At 38.4% G+C, this 22,847-nt stretch overlaps 1 non-coding gene across 1 annotated transcript; it reads right to left on the reverse strand.

Annotated features, from left to right (window-relative positions):
- Positions 1–417: 417 nt before the first annotated feature.
- LOC133071504 (U6 spliceosomal RNA) lies at positions 418–524 on the reverse strand. The gene has a single exon (XR_009696448.1). It is a non-coding gene; the product is annotated as a U6 spliceosomal RNA (small nuclear RNA).
- Between the last annotated feature and the right edge of the window lie 22,323 nt (positions 525–22,847).

Genomic DNA, 22,847 nt, shown 5'->3' on the forward strand with positions numbered 1-22,847 from the left:
ATGGTTTCTCAAAACCACAGCATAAGAGAACATCAGAGAGTTCAGGGAGCTGGTAACACAGAATAACAGTATTCTCATGCACGCTGGGACTGGGATCCTAGGCAGATACCAGAGAGATGGTACTGGTGACTTTGACATACTCTCTATGGGGCTGGCTAAATTTAAAGGACCAGGAGCAGGGTAACATACATGGCATGGAAGTGATCCACTTACACTCTAAAGCGTTCCTGGTATCCCTGTGTTCAGCCTATAAAACCCCCCAAAGAGATTCAACAGGACCATGTACTTTTGAGGCAGTTATCCTTTGATTATCTAGAAGCTCTTAGTAGATCATTATCTGGGAAGGAATTTTCTCAGTAGATGTGTGTATGTGTGTGTACGTGTGAGAGATTTTTTTTCTTTTTTTTTTTTTTTTTTAAAAATATGGAACGCTTCATGAATTTGCGTGTCATCCTTGCGCAGGGGCCATGCTAATCTTCTCTGTATCGTTCCAATTTTAGTATATGTGCTGCCGAAGCGAGCACGTGAGAGATTTTTAAATGCAATTTGTTTTGCTTATTATATATATCAAGGAACAATAATAACAAAGCCCACTTCTGAATCCCACAAGCACAACCACAGAAAAGAACCATAAAATTGCTGAAGGTTAACAAAGTTTGATTGAACCAGGCTTTGTGATTTGAGATTCAAGTTTCGTTGAATTCTAGTCTTTAGGTTTGCCCTTGAGTAGCTGTGGCTTTGGCTAGGTCATGTTGTCTCTTTCTGTGCTCTTGTTCCTTCTTTCACTTGCAAAATGAGGTTAATTACAGGTATCAGCCTCACTCCCAGAGTGGTTTGTAGTTGTTGACTATTTTAATTAGCAAGTCTTTTAGTACCAAGAATTATCAACACATACCATCTACACTCTTTACTGGTAACTGTATGGGTAGAGATGTAAATATCACATTTCAGAAGTTTTTGACAACACAACTTAGCGACTGAACAAAAACAAAAATCACATAAGCGTCAGTTTCTTTCAACAAGTACCCATTCGCAAGAAATAAATGTTTCTGATATTGTGCAGACATTAAGACACCTCTCCATGAATGCCCTTCTTGGAAAATAAAATCTTAAATCTCAGGATGCTGGAAAGAAATGCAAATTAGCTTCATCATCTTCATAATAAATATTAGGTCTTTGTCATTCTTGTAATATCTCCTTTGGCTTTGGTGAATCTTAACCACGTTCTTTGTTGCCAAACTTCTCCATGTTTGTAGAACACAGGTCATAGAAATGGGGATATCTTTCCCAAGCAGAAAGAGGCACACAAATCTTCTTAAAGTTAATGGGACTATCCCATATCGTGTGATATTAGAATGGCTAATTGATCACTGGCCTTCAGACAACGTTCTCCTAGCACAAATTTGTTTCACCTGAAGGTTCAAGGGACACAGTAGGAACATTATTTGCCAGAAACCTGCTAGTGCTTATGCACACCTGATCTCACCTATTTCCATAACCACCCTCACAGTGCTTTATACTTGAATAAACTTAATATTAGAGTTTAAGAATCTTTTTCCTATGACCACACAGCTATAAAGTAACAGAACCAGGACTCAGACTCAGATCTCTATGATGCCTAGCCCAGATTTTTCCTGAGATGATATATGAAAAGTATTCAGAACAGTCTCTGATTCATAGCAAGTTCCATTTAATATTGGCTATTCCCTAAGTCATTGTGGGACACTCCAGCGTTTCTCAGAAGAGCATTTCCTCTTTCCTCTGAGAATGATTCCCATGTGGCCAGTAAAAATGTGGAGACACTGCTTGAAGATGACTTTCTTCCCACATCTCATTCATACCACGAACTTGAGAACAGACATTTGTCCAATTTATAACTTCAGTTCAGTTCAGTTGCTCAGTCGTGTCCAACTCTTTGTGACCCCATGGACCGCAGCACGCCAGGCCTCCCTGTCCATCACCAACTCCCGGAGTTTACTCAAACTCATGTCCATTGAGTTGGTGATGCCATCCAACCATCTCATCCTCTGTCGTCTCCTTCTCCTCCTGCCTTCAATCTTTCCCAGCATCAGGGTCTTTTCAAATGAGTCAGCTCTTCACATCAGGTGGCCAAAGTTTTGGAGTTTCAGCTTCAACATCAGTCCTTCCAATGAACACCCAGGACTCATCTCCTTTAGGATGGACTGGTTGGATCTCCTTGCAGTCCAAGGGACTCTCAACAGTCTTCTCCAACACCACAGTTCAAAAGCATCAATTCTTTGGCGCTCGGCTTTTTTTATAGTCCAACTCTCACATCCATACATGACTATTGGAAAACAGCCTTGATTAGACAAACTTTTGTTGGCAAAGTAATGTCTCTGCTTTTTAATATACTGTCTAGGTTGGCCATGACTTTCCTTCCAAGGAGTAAGCGCCTTTTAACTTCATGGCTGCAGTCACCATCTGCAGTGATTTTGGAGGCCCCCAAATAAAATCAGCCACTGTTTCCACTGTTTCCCCATCTATTTGCCATGAAGTGATGAGACCGGATGCCATGATCTTAGTTTTCTGAATGTTGAGCTTTAAGCCAACTTTTTCATTCTCCTCTTTCACTTTCATCAAGAGGCTCTTAAAGGACACCCTATTTTCCACTTTAAAAGCCAGTCGTTAAAAGTTGTTTGACATAATATCTTCCTTCCGTATTTTGCCGTCCCTCTGACCTTTCCAGTAGATGTGAAGTTGCTGACATTTTCTTGAAGTCCCCAGAGGGCACTGGGCCAGCTACCATGGGTTCACCTCTTTCTTTAACCTTATGAAGATGTGATAACATCTTGTGACTTGTGTGGGATGTTCCTCTAAAGCACTGAGCACAGATACAAAAATTTATGAATAAGGCAGACTTGTTTTGTCTTTGCTTGGGGGAGATATGAAAAGTCATGAGAGTATCACATCGGAAAGACTCAAGAGTATTTTCACTACAAAAAAAGACATGATAACTACAGGACATGATAGAGGTATCAGCTACTGCCCCAGTGATAATCACATTACAGTGTATAAGTATACTAAATCAGCATGCTATACACTTTAAACATATGCAATGTTAGAGGTCAATTACATCTCAGTTAAAAGAAGAATCAAGAGGATTTTATTGATCTATAAGCTTCTCTGCACAAAACTTCAATTTCTTATTAACATTGTAACCCTGTTGATTTTTTTTAAAGGTTTTATTTTTTGAAAAACTTTTTATTTTATATTTGAGTAGAGCTGATTAACAATGTTGTGATAGTTTCAGGTGGACAGCAAAGGGTCTCAGCCATACATATACCTCTATCCATTCTACCCCAAACTCCCCTCCTATCTGAGCTGCCACATAACATTGACAGAGTTCTCAGGGCTATACGGTGGGACTTTGTTGGTTATCCAAAGCACTGTTGATTTCTCACACACTGAAAAGAGGCATAGAGTTCCTTCTCTAAAGGAAAAATATGAAATACAGACATATCTTTTACATAAATTGTGTGCCTCTACAGTAGCCGTAGTGATAACCACTCTGGAGTTCCCCCTAAACCTACACTTGTTTTGCTGCTATGTGTCGCTAGCCACTGAAGTTCAGTTATGTGTGAAACTAGTTTTACTTTTATGTTGAATTTAGCTTACGTTCTAGTGGATAAGAATGAAAAAAAAGTAGCTGGGGTTATTAGAGGAGACATTAGCAAACTCTAAGGTTGTGAGGAAGAAGAATGAGAAAGTATATTCAGAGAAAGAAACTCTTCAGAAACTCTCTTTTCCTCCCCTTGTGAAATCCTGAATATATTGACACAAAAATGTAGTTTATTATAATATAATTAGGGTGACAATGCTCCCTGACTTGCTTGGGACAGCCCCTGTTTATTCTTGTTGCCCTGGCATGATTATTAACTTTCACTTAAATTCTTTGAAGTGTCAGGTTTAGAGAATAAACTGTATGGTCACTTTATTTATAATCTATTCTTCAACATTCTGGTTTCATGCCTATATAGTATTTTTCAACTATCAAGGATTAGAGTTCAGCAAGTCAAAATTTTAATTTACATCTAATCTTCCTTACACATGGGTGTTTATAGAAATGTTGGCACCATTCTAAGAAGATCTGAAAAACATTCTAGAATTAGTTGAACTAACAGAAGGTCAATAGCTTTAGCAGAATTTTTGAGATCATGTACTGTCCTTTCATACAAAATGTTGTTTTATTAGATTGTCAGATGAAATCCAAAGTCAGATTCTGTACAGGGCTATGTAAAACTGTCCTTTTTTTTTAGCCATGCCTTCACACCTAATTGGTTGAGGTAGGATGATATATGAGATGAGAATAGTCCTGTTCTGTATGATAGATATATCTACTGGCATAGAATGGTATTGGATTGAAGACCAGCCAGACACAATAGATTAGCAACAACAAAAAAAGTAAGTAGTAGACAGTTGGCTTCAGCATCCTGATTAGATCAGACTTACCTGCCTGGCATCAGCCTGTTATAGTTAGGCAGTCCTCACAAGGCAGTTAAATCTTTCAGCATTCAAACTTTAGCCTAAGGGGCATTGTACAGGAGACAGGAATCAAGACCCTCCCCAAGAAAAAGAAATACAAAAAAGCAAAATGGGTGTCTGAGGAGGCCTTACAAATAGCTGTGAAAAGAAGGGAAGAGAAAAGCAAAGGAGAAAAGGAAAGATATACCCATCTGAATGCAGAGTTCCAAAGAATAGCAAGGAGAGATAAGAAAGCCTTCCTCAGTGATCAGTGAAAAGAAATAGAGGAAAATAATAGAATGGGAAAGACTAGAGATCTCTTCAAGAAAATTAGAGATACAAAGGGAACATTTCATGCAAAGATGGGCTCAATAAAGGACAGAAATGGTATGGACCTAACAGAAGCAGAAGATATTAAGAGGAGGTGGCAAGAATACACAGAAGAACTATACAAAAAAGATCTTCATGACCCAGATAATCACAATGGTGTGACCACTCACTTAGAGCCAGACACCCTGGAATGTGAAATGAAGTAGGCCTTGGGAAGCATCACTACAAACAAAGCTAGTGGAGGTGATGGAATTCCAAATGAGCTATTTCAAATCCTAAAGATGATGCTGTGAAAGTGCTGCACTCAATGTGCCAGCAAATTTGGAAAACTCAGCAGTGGCCACAGGACTGAGGCCACTGAAAAGCTGGCCTTTTGAAAACTGAAAAATGAAAACTGAAAAAGGTCAGTTTTCATTCCAACCCCAAAGAAAGGCAATGCCAAAGAATGCTCAAACTACCACACAAATGCACTCATCTCACATGCTAGTAAAGTAATGCTCAAAATTCTCCAAGCCAGGCTTCAGCAATATGTGAACCGTGAACTTCCAGATGTTCAAGCTGGTATTAGAAAAGGCAGAGGAACCAGAGAACAAATTGCCAACATCCACTGGATCATCGAAAAAGCAAGAGAATTCCAGAAAAACATCTATTTCTGCTTTATTGACTATGCCAAAGCCTTTGACTGTGTAGATCACAATAAACTGTGGAAAACTCTGAAAGACATGGGAATACCAGACCACCTGACCTGCCTCCTGAGAAATCTGTATGCAGGTCAGGAAGCAACAGCTAGAATTGGACATGGAACAACAGACTGGTTCCAAATAGGAAAAGGAGTACGTCAAGGCTGTATATTGTCACCCTGCTTATTTAACTTATATGCGGAGTACATCATGAGAAACGCTGGGCTGGATGAAACACAAGCTGGAATCAAGATCACCAGGAGAAATATCAATAACCTCAGATATGCAGATGACACTATCCTTATGGTAGAAAGTGAAGAAGAGCTAAAGAGCCTCTTGATGAAAGTGAAAGAGGAGAGTGAAAAATTTGGCTTAAAGCTCAACATTCAGAAAACCAAGATCATGGCATTTAGTCCCATCACTTCATGGGAAATAGATGCAGAAGCAGTGGAAACAGTGGCTGACTTTATTTTGGGGGCTCCAAAATCACTGCAGATGGTGACTGCAGCCATGAAATTAAAAGACACTTGCTCCTTGGAGGGAAAGTTATGACCAACCTAGACAGCATATTAAAAAGCAGAGACATTACTTTGCCAACAAATGTCCATCTAGTCAAGGCTATGGTTTTTCCAGTAGTCATGTATGGATGTGAGAGTTGGACTATAAAGAAAGCTGAGTGCCAAAGAATTGATGCTTTTGAACTGTGGTGTTGGAGAAGACTGTTGAGAGTCCCTTGGACTGCAAGGAGATCTAACCAGTCCATCCTAAAGGAGATGAGTCCTGGGTGTTCATTGGAAGGACTGATGTTGAAGCTGAAACTCCAAAACTTTGGCCATCTTGTTGTGAAGAACCGACTCATTTGAAAAGACCCTGATGCTGGGAAAGATTGAAGGCAGGAGGAGAAGGGGATGACAGATGATGAGATGGTTGGATGGCATTACTGACTCAATGGAGTTGAGTTTGAGTAGTAATAGTTTGATATACTTATTTATCATAAGTATATCATTTATTCATAAATTTATTCATAAATGACTCATGTGTTAATGCACTTTGCATTAAGACATGTCTCAAACATAACATAAGACTTAAATGAAAATGTAGCAAAGGATTTAACAAAGGGATTGAACCACTGTAGATATTTTATAAATGGAGTTTTACATCCTTTAGTTATTTACCATTTATTCTATTGTCAACACCAGATTGGCATTCCTTGAATAAAATCTGTTTGGTTATGGTACATTCAACTTTTTAAATGCTTTTAAGTTTGCTGAAAAGTGAAAGTGGAGTTGCTCAGTCGTGTCCGACTCTTTGTGACCCCATGGACTGTAGCCTACCAGACTCCTCTGTCCATGGCATTTACCAGGCAAGAGTACTGGAATGGGTTGCCATTTCCTTCTCTGGGTCTCCTACCTTTCAGGCAGACGCTTTACCGTCTGAACCACCAGGGAAGCCCTAATTAAGTTTGCTAGTATTTTATTTAGGATTTTTACATTTATTTCATTATTAAGATTGGACTGTAGTTTTTTTCTTTTCTTCTGCTATTCCTCATTAATTTGGTTTCACAGAATTAGCCTCACAGAATGAGTTATCAAGTTTTCCACCTTTTTCAATTTTCTGTAAATAACAGTGTCTTAAAAGTTTTCATAGAATCCATGTTTAAAAGAATTGGACCTGATGCCTTTTTCAGAGGTAGAACTTTGGTAGTGTTTCTCATTTCTTCGGTTATTAATGAGTTCAATTTCCGCCTCTTCATGTATTTTCATGATATATTTTTGTTAGATAATACTTTATTTTGTGAAAAGTTTCTCTTTATGAACAGGTTAAACTTTGAGTATTCTCACAATTTTAAAGTTTTTGGATATTCACATTTTTCTGTTAATTTCAGGGGTTTTTTTGTTTGTTGTTTGTTTGCTTGTCTTTGCATTTTCTGCTATTTTCTCTTTCATCAGTTTTGCAAGATGGCTGTTTGTTTTGTTAGTTTTCAGTGAACCATCTGAGACTTCCCTGATGGCTCAGTGGTAAAGAGTCTGCCTGCAATGCAGGAGATGCAGGAGTTGCAAGTTCAATCCCTGAGTGGGGAAGATCCCCTGGAGGAGGAAATGGCAACTCACTCCAGTTCTTGCCTGGAGAATCCCAAGAACAGAGGACGCTGGTGGGCTACAGTCCAAACGGTCACAAAGAGTTGGACATGACTGAGTACAAGCATGCATTTAATGGATCAGCTATTGATTTTTAATCTATTTTACTTGATCTTTCAAAAGCATTAGACATATATTTTCTGTTTCATCACTTAGCTCTAAGTGACATAAAATTCTTTAAAAAGAAACTCTGGGAGCGACGAGTGGCCAGTATAGTGGACCCTGAGCTTACCTCCTCTCACTGGCACGTGAAAGTCATAGCTACTGTTTCCCTGGTGGCTCAGTGGTAAAGAATCTGCCTGCAATCCAGGAGATGTGGGTTCAATCCCTGGGTCAGGAAGATCCTTTGGAGAAGGAAATGGCAACCCACTCTAGTATTCTTGCCTGGAAAATTCCATGGACAAAGGAGCCTGGAGGGCTACAGGGGTCACAAGAATCAGACAAGATTTAGTGAGTAAACCACCACCACAGAGCAATTATTGATGAGAAAGATCAGAAAGCTAGCAGAAAAGATCTACAACTAAAGATATAAAGAAGAAACCATAATGAGATGGGAAGGAGGGGTGGAGACAGAGAGTCAAGATCTACATCCACAAACAGGAAGATAATAACAACAGCAGAGGTTCTCCCAAACGGACAGGGGTCCAAGCCCCATATTGAACTCCCCAGGTTGTGGGTTCTATACCAGGAAGGCAAGCCCCCAGAACATCTGGTTTTGTAGGCCAGTGGGGCTTTATTTTGGGAGAGCCAGAGGGCTGTGGAAAATAGAGTCTCCACTCTTAAAGGACACACGCAAAACCTCATAAGCTCTGGGATCCAGGGCAGAGGGGTAATCTGAAAGAAGCCTGGATTAGACCCATGTGCTGACCTTGGAGAGCCACCTGAAGAAGCAGGAAGCAACTGGAGCTCACTCTGGGGATATAGACTCTTGCAACAGCCATTTTGGGGAGCTTGTTTACCACAAAGGCACTGGTGCTGGCAAGCACCATTTTAGAATCCTCTGTTTGGCTTATTAAGGCTGAGACCTGGCTCAGCCTACCAGCCTGTCAGTATGTATGGGGCAACTTAGGCCATGCAACTAACACAGCCCCACCTACCAGGAGGCTGGATGGCTTAAGACTTCCTGAACTCACAGTCTCCCCAGTACCTAGCGCCATCCACCAAAGGACCCAGGACACAGCCCCACATACCAGTGCACAGGCACTAGCCCCGGTGCCATAGGGCCCTGCAATCAGAGATCCTTAACCTAGCATCACCCAAGAGAGTGACAGCACTAGCCCCAGAACCTGGCCTCATGCAGGCCAGAACAAATGGATAAATTCCTTGAAATGTACAATCTCCCAAGACTAAGCCAGGAAAAAATAGAAATATGAACTGACCAATTACCAGTAATGAAATTGAATCAGTAATCAAAAACTCCCAACGAACAAACGTCTAGGACCAGACAGATTAAGAGGAACTAACATGGTGTTGTAGGTCAATTATACTTCAAAAATGAACAAACAATCACATAGAAAAAGAGAACAAATTTGTGTTTGCCAGTGAGTAGCAGGGGTTAGGTGGAAAGAGAAATGGACGAAGGCTATCAAAAGACACAATCTTTTGTACATAAGATGAGTAAGTTCTAGGGATATAACATACAACATGATAAATATATTAACACTGTTGTGTGTTATATACGAACACTGTTAAGGAGTAAACCCTAAGAGTGCTCATCATAAAGAAAAATATCAAAAAAAAAGAGAAAAATATCTTTTTTTATGTCTTTAATTTTATGTTTATATGAGATGATGGATGTTCACTAAAGTTATTGCAATAATAATTTCTTGATGTATGTAAGTCAAATCATTATGATATACAACTTAAACTTTAAAAAGAGAGAGAGAAAGAAAAAGGGAGAGAGGAAGAGGAAGGAAGGAAAATGACAGTAATTTACAGGAAAGCAGGGCCCTCTGGAGGCTAAAATTTCAGTTTAGTGTTTTATTGAGATCATACTCTATAATCAAAACTAATAAAGTAGAAATCAAAGGAAGATAACAGGGAAAAAATATTTCATTTGTAATAACAATGTATAAAGCACTAATTTAGTATGTAACATGAAATGCATACAGTATATAAACACATAAAATACTAGGCAGTACTTATGTGGTACTTACTGTGTGCTATATACTATTTTAAGCACTTTTAATATATTAACCCATTTCATCTTCATAATAACTCTAGGAGACACTATTATTATTGTCCCCACATTATAGGAGGGAAAAATGTAGCACACAAAGGTGAATAGGTTACATGGTTAGTTAACAGGACAGCTAAGTTTGGTACCCAGGCCATCTGATTCCTGCATCCATACTTTAGAGCACTATGCTTTACTAAAGGCTGCATGCACACAAATACACAGAAATTGTAGAGTAGTAAAAGTACTGGGAGAAATAAGAGAAAACTTGAGTAAATGGGAAACCATATCAGGGTCTCTGATTTTGAAGATTCCATTTTAAAATATATGAATTCCCCAAACTAATTTATAACTTTTTATTCTATCTCAAGCACAAGTCCAGTTTTTTTAAAAATGTGGGATCTTGACAAAATATTTCACATGCTCATTTTTAAGAATAAACTTTAGAGTATCCATGAATATTTCTTTTAAAGAAGAGTAGTAAATGAGATTGCCAGCCAGAAATTAAAACTTTAATAATTAAGACAATATAAATAAATAAATAGAAACAGGTCAGGAATAAACCATCAATAGAACAAATGGCAAATGTAGAAAGTCTATATATTTATACATATACAAGAACTTGGCATATGGGAGTATATAATTTAAAATCAGAAAGGAAGATGAATAAATAACTCACTAAACTATATAAGAAAAACATTAAATTAGTGCTTGTCCGACTCTTTGCAACCCCATGGACTATAGCCCACCAGACTCCTCTGTTCATGGGATTTCTCAGGCAAGAATATGGTAGTGGGTTGCCATTTCCTTCTCCAGGAGCTTACCAGAGATTCTAAATGTAAAGGATGACATGATTAAAACAGTAGAAGGAAACACACTTGAATCTTTGGAATGGAGGTTACCTTTCTAACCATGACCCTAAAAGCAGAAACAGTAAGAAATAAAATGATAAATTTGGCTACCTAAAAATGAAAAGCAAAAACTGAAAAATTATTCTCTCAGTTTCTTCCTACCTGCTGATTTTAAATAACATTTAAAAACTTGTTTGTTAAAGGTGTGTGGCACTGGTGTTTCTAAGAGGATGACACAGACTTCAGCATATTGTTGCCTAAGATATTTTATCAGAATGGGAGGGTTTGTTTTCCTTCCGCCTAAATGAACAATAAATAACCATGTATGGGGATGATTGACATCCTAAAGTGCTCTTATTCCTGGTGGCCAATAAATCTTTCATGATTCTCAAACTGAAAGAATATGTTCTTAATAGACACTTACTCATTCTTTCAGCACATATTTAATAACTACTCAGACCAACATACAGTGCTAGACTATACGGGAGGAGCCAAACTCAGAAGCCATTGATAGTGTAGTAAAAAGAACACTTAACAGGAGACATAACTCTTGGGCTAGTGCTTAGGACAGTTTTGTCCTTTGACAGGTCTCTTGATCTCTCTGACCCTCTGTTTGCTTATCTTTCGTAAAGTAAAACCAAAACTTGGAGAACTGCTATGCAGATTAGAGGCAAACAAACAAACATTTATTGAGCTCCTACTCTTTGCCAGATTCTTAGCATATATAATAGAGTTTCTGTAAAATTCTACACAAAATTATATTGCTGTCATAACAAGTTCCCTGCTCTAGTGGATGTAAAAGTAAAGCGAGGGTTGGGGGGGGGGGGCAAAATAGCATATATATAATTAGTAATAGCAAAATTTGAAAGTGAGGAAAGCTCTACCAGGGAGAAAAAAGAAAGGATCAGAGAAGATTAGGGAATTCATCTGGGAAGCTTGAGCTGGACTTGAAAGGTGGGTGGGTATTTGGGCCTTTAAAGTTGTATGAGAAGGATTACATAGACAGAGGATAGGATATGAGTAAGAGCAAACAGAGGAAACGAAAGCAAAGAGAATATGAAGAAGACAACAGTACTTTAACAAGAGTATGGGATAGACGAAGGTCAGCAGTGACTGGAAAAAGTTTGGAGTCAGATCACGCAGAATCCTGACGGCTGAACTAAGGAGTTCGGACTTTATTCCTTAGGGAAGGAAAAGTTCAGTAAAATGTATAACTGACATAATACTGCTGTGGAGTTGAATCCTGGCCCTGTGCTCCCTAGCTATATAATTCTGACATCACCTAACTTCTCTAAGAGGCTTCCTGAGTGCCTCAGCAGTCAAGAATCTGCCTACCAATGCAGGAGACGTGGGTTCAATCCCTGGGTCAGAAAGATCCCCTGGAGGAGGATATGGCAATCCACTCCAGTATTCTTGCCTGAAAAATCCCATGGACAGAGGAGCCTGATGGGGTATAATCCAAAGGGTCACAAAGAGTCGGACACAACTTAGTGCCTAAACAACAAACAAATCTTTCTAAGCCTCAGTTTCTCATCTATATGATGGAGATATTACTACCTTAAGTCAAGTTCCAAGCGCAGCATCCTGTAAATAAAAGATGTTTGATATGGCATAGTCGTAATGCATAAGCACTGGTTGACTACTGAAGGGCTCTGATGGAATAGTAGACATAATCTAAATTCTACAGCACTGTGCAGCCTAGATCAGAGGCTAGGAGAACAGTTAGGAGAAAACTACTGCAGTCTAGGAGTCCTAGGGGATACAGAAAAGTTGAAGAAGGATTGAAATCAGTTTCAGAGAATATCTTAGGATAGAATATAATTAGGCAGATTTTGGACACAGAATGAAAATACAGTATAGCGGAGAGAATGACAGGAAATAAGCTACAAACTAAATTCTGGAGGAGATGAGTGGGGATGAGAAAAAGAATCCAAGGGGAATAGTAGTCTTTGCCTGATTTCTTATCTGTTTTTATTCTGTGATACAGAATGCATTTTTGTATGTAGCATAACTTGGGGAATAAGGTAGGGCATAAATATTGAATGAAAATAGTCTTAAAAGAGAAATATTTATCCATAGAAAGAAGAGAGTAAGAAAATGCCAAATGAGGCTACAAAGACATTTTGAGACAAAAAGACAAAAGTGAAGGAACACAGCTTCTAATTCAAGAAGAATGTGACATCATCTGCAAGGAACACAGTAGGTTTTATATATATGACTATAAAATTGTAGAAATAGTTTAGTTAGTTTAGATCAAGATTTCTCAATCTGGGCACTATTGATATTTTGGACTGGATAATTTATTCTCTTTTAGGAAAGTGTGCGACTTAACTTTCCTTTTTAGAATATTTAGCAGCATCTTGGCTTCTACCTATTAGATGGCTGTGGCACACCTTCCCCAAGTTGGGACAAACAAAAATGTCTCCAGACATGCTTAAACGCCCCCTGGGAGACAAAAATACCTCTGGTCTAGGTGTTGTTGGGATATGATTAGGGGCCTAAAGATATGGACGTTGTCTTGTTTGAGGCTATTTCTCACATCTAGAACATTGCTGGCACATACTGACTCTCTAGATAGGTAGGTAGGTAGATAGATAGAAAATGATGGGAAATAGTAACTGATAATTGGCATTGAAAGACTAGATGAAGTTGCATAGCATATATTTATATTTGAACCAATGAGATTGTTTTATAGTTTTCTTATTTTTCCCTCAAATTATGGAGAGACCAAGTACAGAACAGGTGAGACAGAAGCCAAAAGAGGAAATTATTTAAAGGAGAAGCTGGTAAAATAGTGTTAGTTGTTTTTGCTTCCAGCTATTTTTCTTTTTGTTATTCCTATAAAAGGTAATACAAGTTTATTAAATGCCAATTAACTTTGTACATACTGAGCACAAAGTAGGTGTTAAAAAATTTATTTGTTAAGTTAATCTATATCCTAAAGCACAAGATTGGGTCTAAAGTTAAAATATGAAGTGGTATGAAAGTGAAGTTGAGGAATAGGATAGAGATAGGTTTAAAAAGTAGACCTTAACTACATCTTTGTTACTAAAAAACAAAAGAAAACCTCATTGAAATAAATGATACAAAAATTGATTATTTGCTACTTCTGGATGGTAGGAATATCTATTTATATTAGATATTCAAATAAATAGAAAAATAAGGAAAATAAAATATGAAGTGGTGAGAACTGCTGTTTATAAAATCTTTTGACTTATGGAAAAAGTTTACCCTCAGTTTTCCATAAAATTATTTTTCCTGCCTATGGAAATGTAACTATTAATATAATATCCTTTTTATCAAATCTAGTTAAATGCACTATCTCCTCTATTTTTAAAATATACAGTATAAATACAATGAAGGATACCCCAAACAACATTCAGTTCTGTTCAGTTCACTCAGTCGTGTCCGACTCTTTGCAACCCCATGGACTGCAGCACACCAGGCTTCCCTGTCCATCACCAATTCTCAGAGCTTGTTCAAACTCAAGTCCTTCGAGTTGGTGATGCCATCCAACCATCTCATCCTCTGTCATCCCCTTCTCCTCCCACCTTCAATCTTTCCCAATATCAGGGTCTTTTCCAGTGAGTCAGTTCTTTGCATTAGGTGGCCAAAGTATTGGACTTTCAGCTTCAGCATCAGTCCTTCCAATGAATACTCAGGGTTGATTTCCTTTAGGATGGAGTGCTTGGATCTCCTTGCAGTCCAAGGGACTCTCAAGAGTCTTCTCCAACACCACAGTTCAAAAGTATCAATTCTTTGGCACTCAGCTTTCTTTATAGTCCAACTCTCACATCCATACATGACTACTTTAAGATTTCTTTTGGAGAGAATAAGAGAAGCAATGGTTTTCCCACCTTTTATAAGAATGACACTGACTATCATAGATATCTGTGACATTTGTTGTAACTAATTATAGCTTGAATTTGCAAATTTAGACCTTAGGAAGTTATTTATTTTATAAGTTGGTTCATTTTTTGTTAGGTACATAGTAATGCTGTGATGGCTTTTGTGGTTCAAACAGCTAGATTTATACAGTTGTGGTTAATCTGGTGAAATATCTAAATGAGTTATCTAATCAATTCTTCTTTGTTAAACTAATACAGCATTATCTCCTTTTTATATTCCCATACCTCTCAGGACATTAATTTTCTCAGAGAACAACTAGTTATCGATGTGAATGTCTTGTTTTCCCTGCCATGTTGATAGAGTAGCATCATTTTCTCTCTCCAGTTAGCATGGTTCCTCCACATAATGTGTGCTTCAAAATAATTGATGGATAAATCAGTGACTGAACAATTACACCTTACTGGGTGGAAGTCAGAAGACTTGTATTCTGGACCTACCTGTGTAATTCTGGGCAAATTTTAAACTCACTGGACCATAAGATACTGTAACTAAGTAGGCTCTCCCAGGCAGATTTCTCCCCCATATCGTCTCTGAAGTACTTAGATAACAGTAGCTGATGCACATTCCCTAAGTTGTTTTATAGATGCTAAAACCACCCCCCAAATGGAAGAAATTAATTACTTGATGATCATAAGCATGCAGCCCCCAACCTACTGGTGCCTAAGGATCAATAATGTTAACCCATGTGACATCGCCCTGTTACCCTCAGCCAATCAGAGAACTGTGTACAAGCTGATCACATGCCTTGGGATGTCCCTCCCGCACCTTGCCTTTTAAAATGCCTTGCTGAAACCCATGGGGGCGGGGGGAGGCGGGAGGAGTTCTGGCTTTTTTGAGCACTAGCTGTCCTGAACAACTTGCTTGGTCACCCTGCAATAAATGCTGCACTTTTCTTCACCACAACCTGGTGTCAGTAGATAGACTTTACTGAACTAAGGCAAGTAAGTAAGGATCCAAGTTTGGTTCGGTAACAATATGAAAGGTGTTAGGGTAAACGTTACCCAGGCATATGTTAAAGTATAGAGTTAGCTTTTTCATTTTCCCCAAGGAAATGGACACTGGCATAACTGTTTACACCCGCCTGTGTCTCCTTTGGAGGGTATGGAGTCAAGTATAAGCATGGATAAAGTTTTCATCTTGGCCTGAAACATAGCTTACATGAATTTTCAGTGTGCGAAAGAGACAGGGAGCGTGTGTGGTACGAGACGGCTCATACTTAGTAAAATGTTCAGAAGTTGGATATGTGGAACAGAAAATTACAGACAGTGTCTCCAGAGACGAATGTTGCAAACATAAGCTACAATAACATTTGGCTTCTTTATGTGAAAACAAAGTAAACTACATGAATATGAAAGGTTATATTTCTCTTCTATACTTGTGAAAATGTCTTTACATGCTGATACTACCACAGCTCTCTTCTAGCACTATTACTAGTTTAATTAGATGACATACGTTGTGCTAAAATGTTTGGTCTCAACCTATTTATGTGAAGGAGTTCCTTACTGATCAAAAGATAATATGTGAGGCTACACCCATAAATTTGCAAATGTGAGACAATAAGCTACTTATGCAACACATTTGTGCAATGTTATTTCATTCCATATATCCAGATTTTCTCCATGATCAGTTTCAGACTAATCTGCAATTCTGTTTCAAGATGGTTATCTGCCATATTCATACCACGCTCACTTTGGCTGGTGTGTGTGTGGCTGTAATAATTCATACACATTAGTGCTCTTGTTAAAACATAGAAAACCTAAAAATGAATAACAAACAAAATCTTGATAGTTACTATTTCAAAATAACCTAGTGCCAGATTTTAAGTGAATTAAATATTCATTTCAGACCTTACTCCAGATGGAGCACTGTACTAGTTACAAAGTATATAATTAAGACAAGGTCCATGGTCTACCATCTCAAGAAGCCTGTGGTCTGTTGGGGAAGCAGACACAAAACAAATTTAATGCAAAGCATGAAAATTTCCTAAAGCGGGATGTTGACGACAACTCCAAGTGCAGAAGAGTGTGCTTCCCTGTTGGCTCAGTGGTAAAGAATCCTCCTGTCAGTTCAGGAGACACAGGTTCGATCCCTGGGTTGGGAAAATACCCTGGAGAAGTATTCTTCTCCACTCTAGTATTCTTGCCTGGGAGATTCCATGGACAGAGGAACCTGGCAGACTACAGTCCATGGGGCCACAAAAGAGACAGACATGACTCAGTGACTAAACAACAACAATTCCAATATTATCAGTAGGAGGTGGAAACATCTGAACTGAACCTTATAGAATAAATAGGGTTTCAACCTGTGATTAGAAAACAAAATAAAAGAGCAGACTTCCCTGGTGACTCAGAAGGTAAAGCATTTGCCTACAACGCGGAAGACCCAGGTTCGATCCCCGGGTCGGGAAGATCCTCTGGAGAAGGAAATGGCAACCCACTCCAGTACTCTTGCCTGGAAAATCCCATGGATGGAGGAGCATGGTAAGCTACAGTCCAGGGGGTCACAAAGAGTCAGACATAACTGAGCGACTTCACTTTGCTTTGCTTCAGCGTGTGATTAGAAAACAAAATAAAACAGCAAGAACAAAGACTTGGAAGTGGTAGGGTGTGGGGGATGTTCAGAGAATGGCCAGTGGTTCAAGGTTCCAATGTAAATGGGGTTGAGTAAATAGTTGTTCCATTCCAAGGATTTCAGATTTTATCCTGTATGTAAAAGAAAGATGAAAGAGTGTATAGCAGAATGATATTCTCAGTAAGTTGTTTTAGAAATATCACCCTTGGGGACTTCCCTGGTGGTCTAGTGGTTGAGACTTTACCTTCCAATGCAGGGGTTTTGAGTTTGATCCCTGGTGGGGGAGCTAAGATCCCACATACTTAGTAGCCAAGAACAAGAAATAAAGGACCAAAACATGAAACGGAAGCAATATTGTAACACATGCAATAAAGACTTAAAAAAAAATCATACTGGCAACAGTGTACAGAATTATTTGAAGAGATGAAAAATAACTTCAGACAAGGATTTGTGAGCTTATTAAAGATTTTTTCCTCGTTTTTGCCTTTTCATTGCTTCCATACTGGGTCTGGCATATAAAGTATGTTCTCAAAAACATTAAACATTATTGCTACAGCCTCAACAGCACAGCATGTGAACCCAACAATGAAACTTAACATCATCACAGGAGATTTCCACAAAAGTGTGGAATTAATCTAGATAGAAGGGGAGTTCCCCCCTTCCTTTATGGCTTATCAACTTAGTTTATATTCAAGTGTGTCTAAGCATTTATATCCTCCTAGATTCAAAATAGTAGTGGTGCAAATAAGGGTGAATTAAAACTTACAGGGAAAACTAATTGTCCTAAGATTCTCTTATATGCATAATTTTAGAAATGATTAGAAACATTAGCAACTTAGATAAAATATAGATGATTCAGATGTAAAATCCAACGTAGATACAAAAGAAAACTTTTAGAAATTTCCAAAGATAAGCAGGGAGAAAATCTTTGCAAAACATATAGCAGACCAAGAACAAATATTCCTTCTAAAGAGTATATGGCCTAGCTAAAAGCCTGGATTCTGAACCAGACTACCTGGGTTTGCAATTCTGTCTTATACTTTTTAGCTACTCATACTTTTAACACTACTCATTAATAAATTAATTAGATACTTAAGTTCTCAGTGTCCCAGTTTTCTTATCTGTAAATTGGGGTTTGCAATATGGTATCTAGTTTATAAAGAGTGGCGAAATGTTTATAAAAGTATTTGTCACATAGTGAGTGCTCAATAAAAGTTAGCTATTTTTAAATTATTATTAATGTGGCAGAGACTACTATGTATGTCCCCAAATTTCTCTCCTTCTTATTTTAGTAAAAGAATCTCCAAGTTGTGACTATGCAGATGACAGTCAGAATAAAACCTGAATTTTCTAACCTTTATTACAGATAGGACTTACCATGTGACTAGGGCATGGTCAATGAGGTGTAAGCAGAGATGTCACATGGCAGCTTATGGGAACCTTCCTGAAGAGACAGCTAGATATGTACCAGATTCTCAAACAGAATGAAATTGATAAGGATCAGTGAGAAAATAGGGCAACAGGAACTCTCAAATGTTGCTGATGGGAGCATAAACTGGTACAATCATTTTGAAAAACAGTTTGTCATTATTGAATAAAAATGAAGATATACATATTTCTCAATAATCAAGAAATTCATTCCTAAATTTATATCCTAGAGAAAGGTATATACGTACTAAGATAAACATACAAGGATGTTGACAGCAGCATTATTTGTAATTTCCCAAAAATAACAATTCAAAGGCCCATCAATAGTAGAATGTATAAACAAGTGAGGTATATTTATATGATGGTAGTAATTCAACAATGAAATTGAAATAATATATATACATACAACAACACCCACTGAATAGAAGAAGCAAGAACCAAGCTAACACAAACAGTAAGATTTGAAAACTAGGCAAAACTGTATCATTTAAAAGTATGTACTTGGGTGAAACTCTAAAGAAAAGCAAGGCAATGATTATCATAAAGTCAGGATTATAGTAATCTCTAGATCTAGGAGGAGATTTCCTGTAGGAAGAATTGTGATTAGAAAAGAAAACAGAGAGCTCCTGAAATTCTTGTAATGCTCTGTTTCTCAGTGGAGTTTGCATGGATGTTCCTTTAAAATAATTTTTTAAACTATACACTGTCTTATGGACTCTTCTATATGAACATTATATTTCATGATTTGAATTACAGATTATATAAGGAAACATTGTGCCCTTGGTCTCTCCTCTTTTTCATTCCTTCCTCAATCCTGCTGCCTGAAAACACAGATACTGTCACCTGAGACCATGAAAACAAGGACCACAACCTAGGAAGTTCAGTGTAATGAGCTGGAAGATAAGTCCCTGAAGACTTTGTGGGAATAGCTGCCATATCAGTTTTGAAACGTTTGCTTCTATATGTCATTTACATGAAAGAGAAGTAAATTTTATATTATTTTGGAATTTTCTGTTTTTTACATAGCTAGATTTGATATTAACTAATATACCTATATTTTAGATCTTATAAAAGACAACCTACTCAATAGAAAAATTGCCTGAACCTACTGCATGACACGAGGAACTCTACTCAATGCTCTGTGATGATCTAAAACAGGAAGGAAATTTTAAAAAAGGGGGATATATACATACATACATACATACATATATACATATATATACACACACACTTATAGTTGATTCATTTTGCTGTACAGAAGAAACTAACATAACATTGTAAAACAATTATACTCCAATGAAAATGAATTTTAAAAAATTGCCAGATCGCATCCACACACATAATCCTTAGGCAACTAGGTCTTGGAAGAAGAAATCCAAGAGAGCTCATAAACTTCTAAAAAGTACTTAATCTCAGCAGCAATCAGAGAAATGCAAATTAAAACAAGATAGTATCTTTCATGCATCAGATCAGCAAATATATTTGAAAGTGAAAGCCATTCAGTCACATCCGAGTCTTTTAGACCCTATGGACTATATAGTCCATGGAATTCTCCAAGCTAGAATACTGGAGTGGGTAGCCTTTCTCCAGGGGATTTGCCCAACCCAGGGATTGAACCCAGGTCTCTCACATTGCAGGCAATTCTTTACCAGCTAAGCCACAAGGGAAGCCCAAGAATACTAGAGTGGGTAGCCTATCCCTTCTCCAGAGGATCTTCCCCACCCAGGAATTGAACGGGGGTCTCCTGCACTGCAGGTGGATTCTTTACCAACTGAGCTATGAGGGAAGCCCAGCAAATAAATTTAAAGAGCAATGTATTCATTTCTGTTGCATATTTAGGAAAACGGTTTTTCTCAGGCACTGTTAACATAAAATGCCACAATTTTTGGAAAGTAAACTGGCAACATCTATTAAATCTGAAATGCTGCCATTATGTGAGTCAGCAAAACAACACAAATCTATACCATAGAAATATCAGGAATAATATTCAAAATCATATGTCCAAAATTTCTTACAGCAGCATTATTTTCACAGTAAAAAAGTGGAAACAATCTATTAAAATCCATTAGTAGTAGAATGTTTGGATAAATTATGGTATATCCTTTCTATGAAATATGTGACTGTTTTTTAAAATGAGTTGAATCTGTTTATCTTGAACAGGAAGGTTGTTCAAGATGTATTGTTTAGGGAGGAAAATAAGTTACCCATTTTTAAATAGTTGGCCAACTTATTTTGCATAGGCATGTCTGTATAAATTGGTATGAACATGCAGGAAAGTGTGAAAATATACACCCCAGATGTTAACATCATCTACCTGGGAGTTGGGGGTAGTAATAAAGACTACTTTTTCGGTATCCATCTTTGGATAGTTTCACTGGCTACACTGAGTATAACTATGTGTTACTTTTGTAATTTTTGCAAAATTATTCAAATTAAAATCAGTTCTAATAAAAGATATAGAGCCAAGAATGCAAATAATTAATGTATCTCAATGCCAGATGAACATCTTCACACTTTATTCTTGTTGAACATTAAAACATAACGCTGTAGCAAATTGTACCAACCTGCACAAAATAGAATTAAGGTAACTTATTGTGGCTTAACCACTCACCTTTCATTGGTATTTCAATAATAACTTTAAAAGAACCCATGTATTAGGAAAATAAATAAATGTAAGTGCTTGTAATTTTCTGGAAAGGAATCTAATGCCAAGCTATGTCACAAGAAGGAACTCAGAAGTTACGAAACAGAAAGGGATAAGTCTTCTTCCTCCTTGGGTGGGTCTAGAAACTTCTGAAAGAGTCTGTTGGTGAAAAGGTGGCTGCTAATCGAGATATAACTATACATGCTCAGTCGCTTCAGTCATGTCAAACTGTGCGACTGTAGCCCGCCGGGCTTTTCTGTCCATGGGATCCTCCAGGCAAGAATACTGGAGTGGGTGGCCATGCCCTCCTTCAGGGAATCTTACAGACCCAGGGATCGAACCCGTGGTGTCTCCTGCGTCGGAGGAGGATTCTTTACTGCTGAGCCACCCCAGAATCAAGGTATACACTTTGCGTTTCCCAATTATAACTCGTCATCTTCCTGCCCTTCCCCGAATGTTCCTCGTCCACTGAGGCACGACCAACACCTAGTCAGGCATGCTTAGAGTCATGTTTGCCTCCTTCCTTTCGCTTTCCTCTTTCCCTGAAGGTGGTTGCTGAATCCTCTCAATCTGCCCTCTGGGACGCTTCTGCCCTCGTGCTCATCAGGCCCTGCCACCTCAGGAGCGGCCACACCGAAGAATCCCAGACTCGGACTAGTCGTCGCAACTTTTCACACAGGCTCCATCGGGATTCCCACCACCATCTTCACTGTCACCGTTCAGCCTGTGCGGCGAAAGTCTGCTCACCCTTGAAGACCTCTGCGTTAACCATGTTCCTGCTTCGGCCCTCACCTTCTGAAGCCAGGACAGCAGAAGGACCCGCGGCCCGAGTGACAGGATAAGGTGGGGCGTGGCCTGGCCTGGCTAGCCAATGGAAGCTCTGAGTCCAAGGTCAGAGGTCACGTGTCCAGTGGGCGGGAATTTTCTCTTGTGAAGAGCGGTAGTAGGCAGTTTCCTGAGAAGCTGGTGAGAGGCGTTAGGCAAGGTATTCTTGAGCTGAGAGGAAGACAAGATCTGGATGGGGCTAGAGTATGGCAACTTTCTGGAAAACAGATCTGTGAGGTCCGGCTCACATGGTCCTATGTGAGACCAAGACAGAACAAGAGTCCACAGAACCTGACTGGGCGAGAACAGAGGAAGTGAAAGGAACAGAAAGGCCAATAGGATTTCTAACCAGTAATTAGGCTGCGTAAATTAAACAACTTGAGAATATACGTGAACCTTACCTCCTCTGCCATTTGACATGGTGAAAGTGTGGTCTTTGTGCAAGGAAGTAAGGGGAGAAGTCTCCTGATGCCTGATGCTGTGGGAGATTACTCACCAGTGTGTGATCTTAAGTAGTCTTGAGAATAATATTCCACTGCATATTTGTACACTATAAATATATACAGTTTTTATTTGTCAATTCTGCTCAGTAAAGTTGGGTGGAAAAAAATCTTGAAAAACCTAACTTCTCTAACATTGTGCCTAAGATCCTGACCTAATGATTTGCATGCATTTTCATTTTGGCCCAGTGACAGGAGGAAGCATTTTCATTTTGGCCTCCTGACAGGAGGACGCACAGGAGAGATAAAATTTTTAGAAACAGGTAAGGAAAACTACTTCAGGAATTACTGCAATTCAAAAGATGAGTTTTTA

The sequence above is a fragment of the Dama dama genome, chromosome 16 (assembly GCF_033118175.1).
Source record: "Dama dama isolate Ldn47 chromosome 16, ASM3311817v1, whole genome shotgun sequence".
Classification (NCBI taxonomy): domain Eukaryota; kingdom Metazoa; phylum Chordata; class Mammalia; order Artiodactyla; family Cervidae; genus Dama; species Dama dama.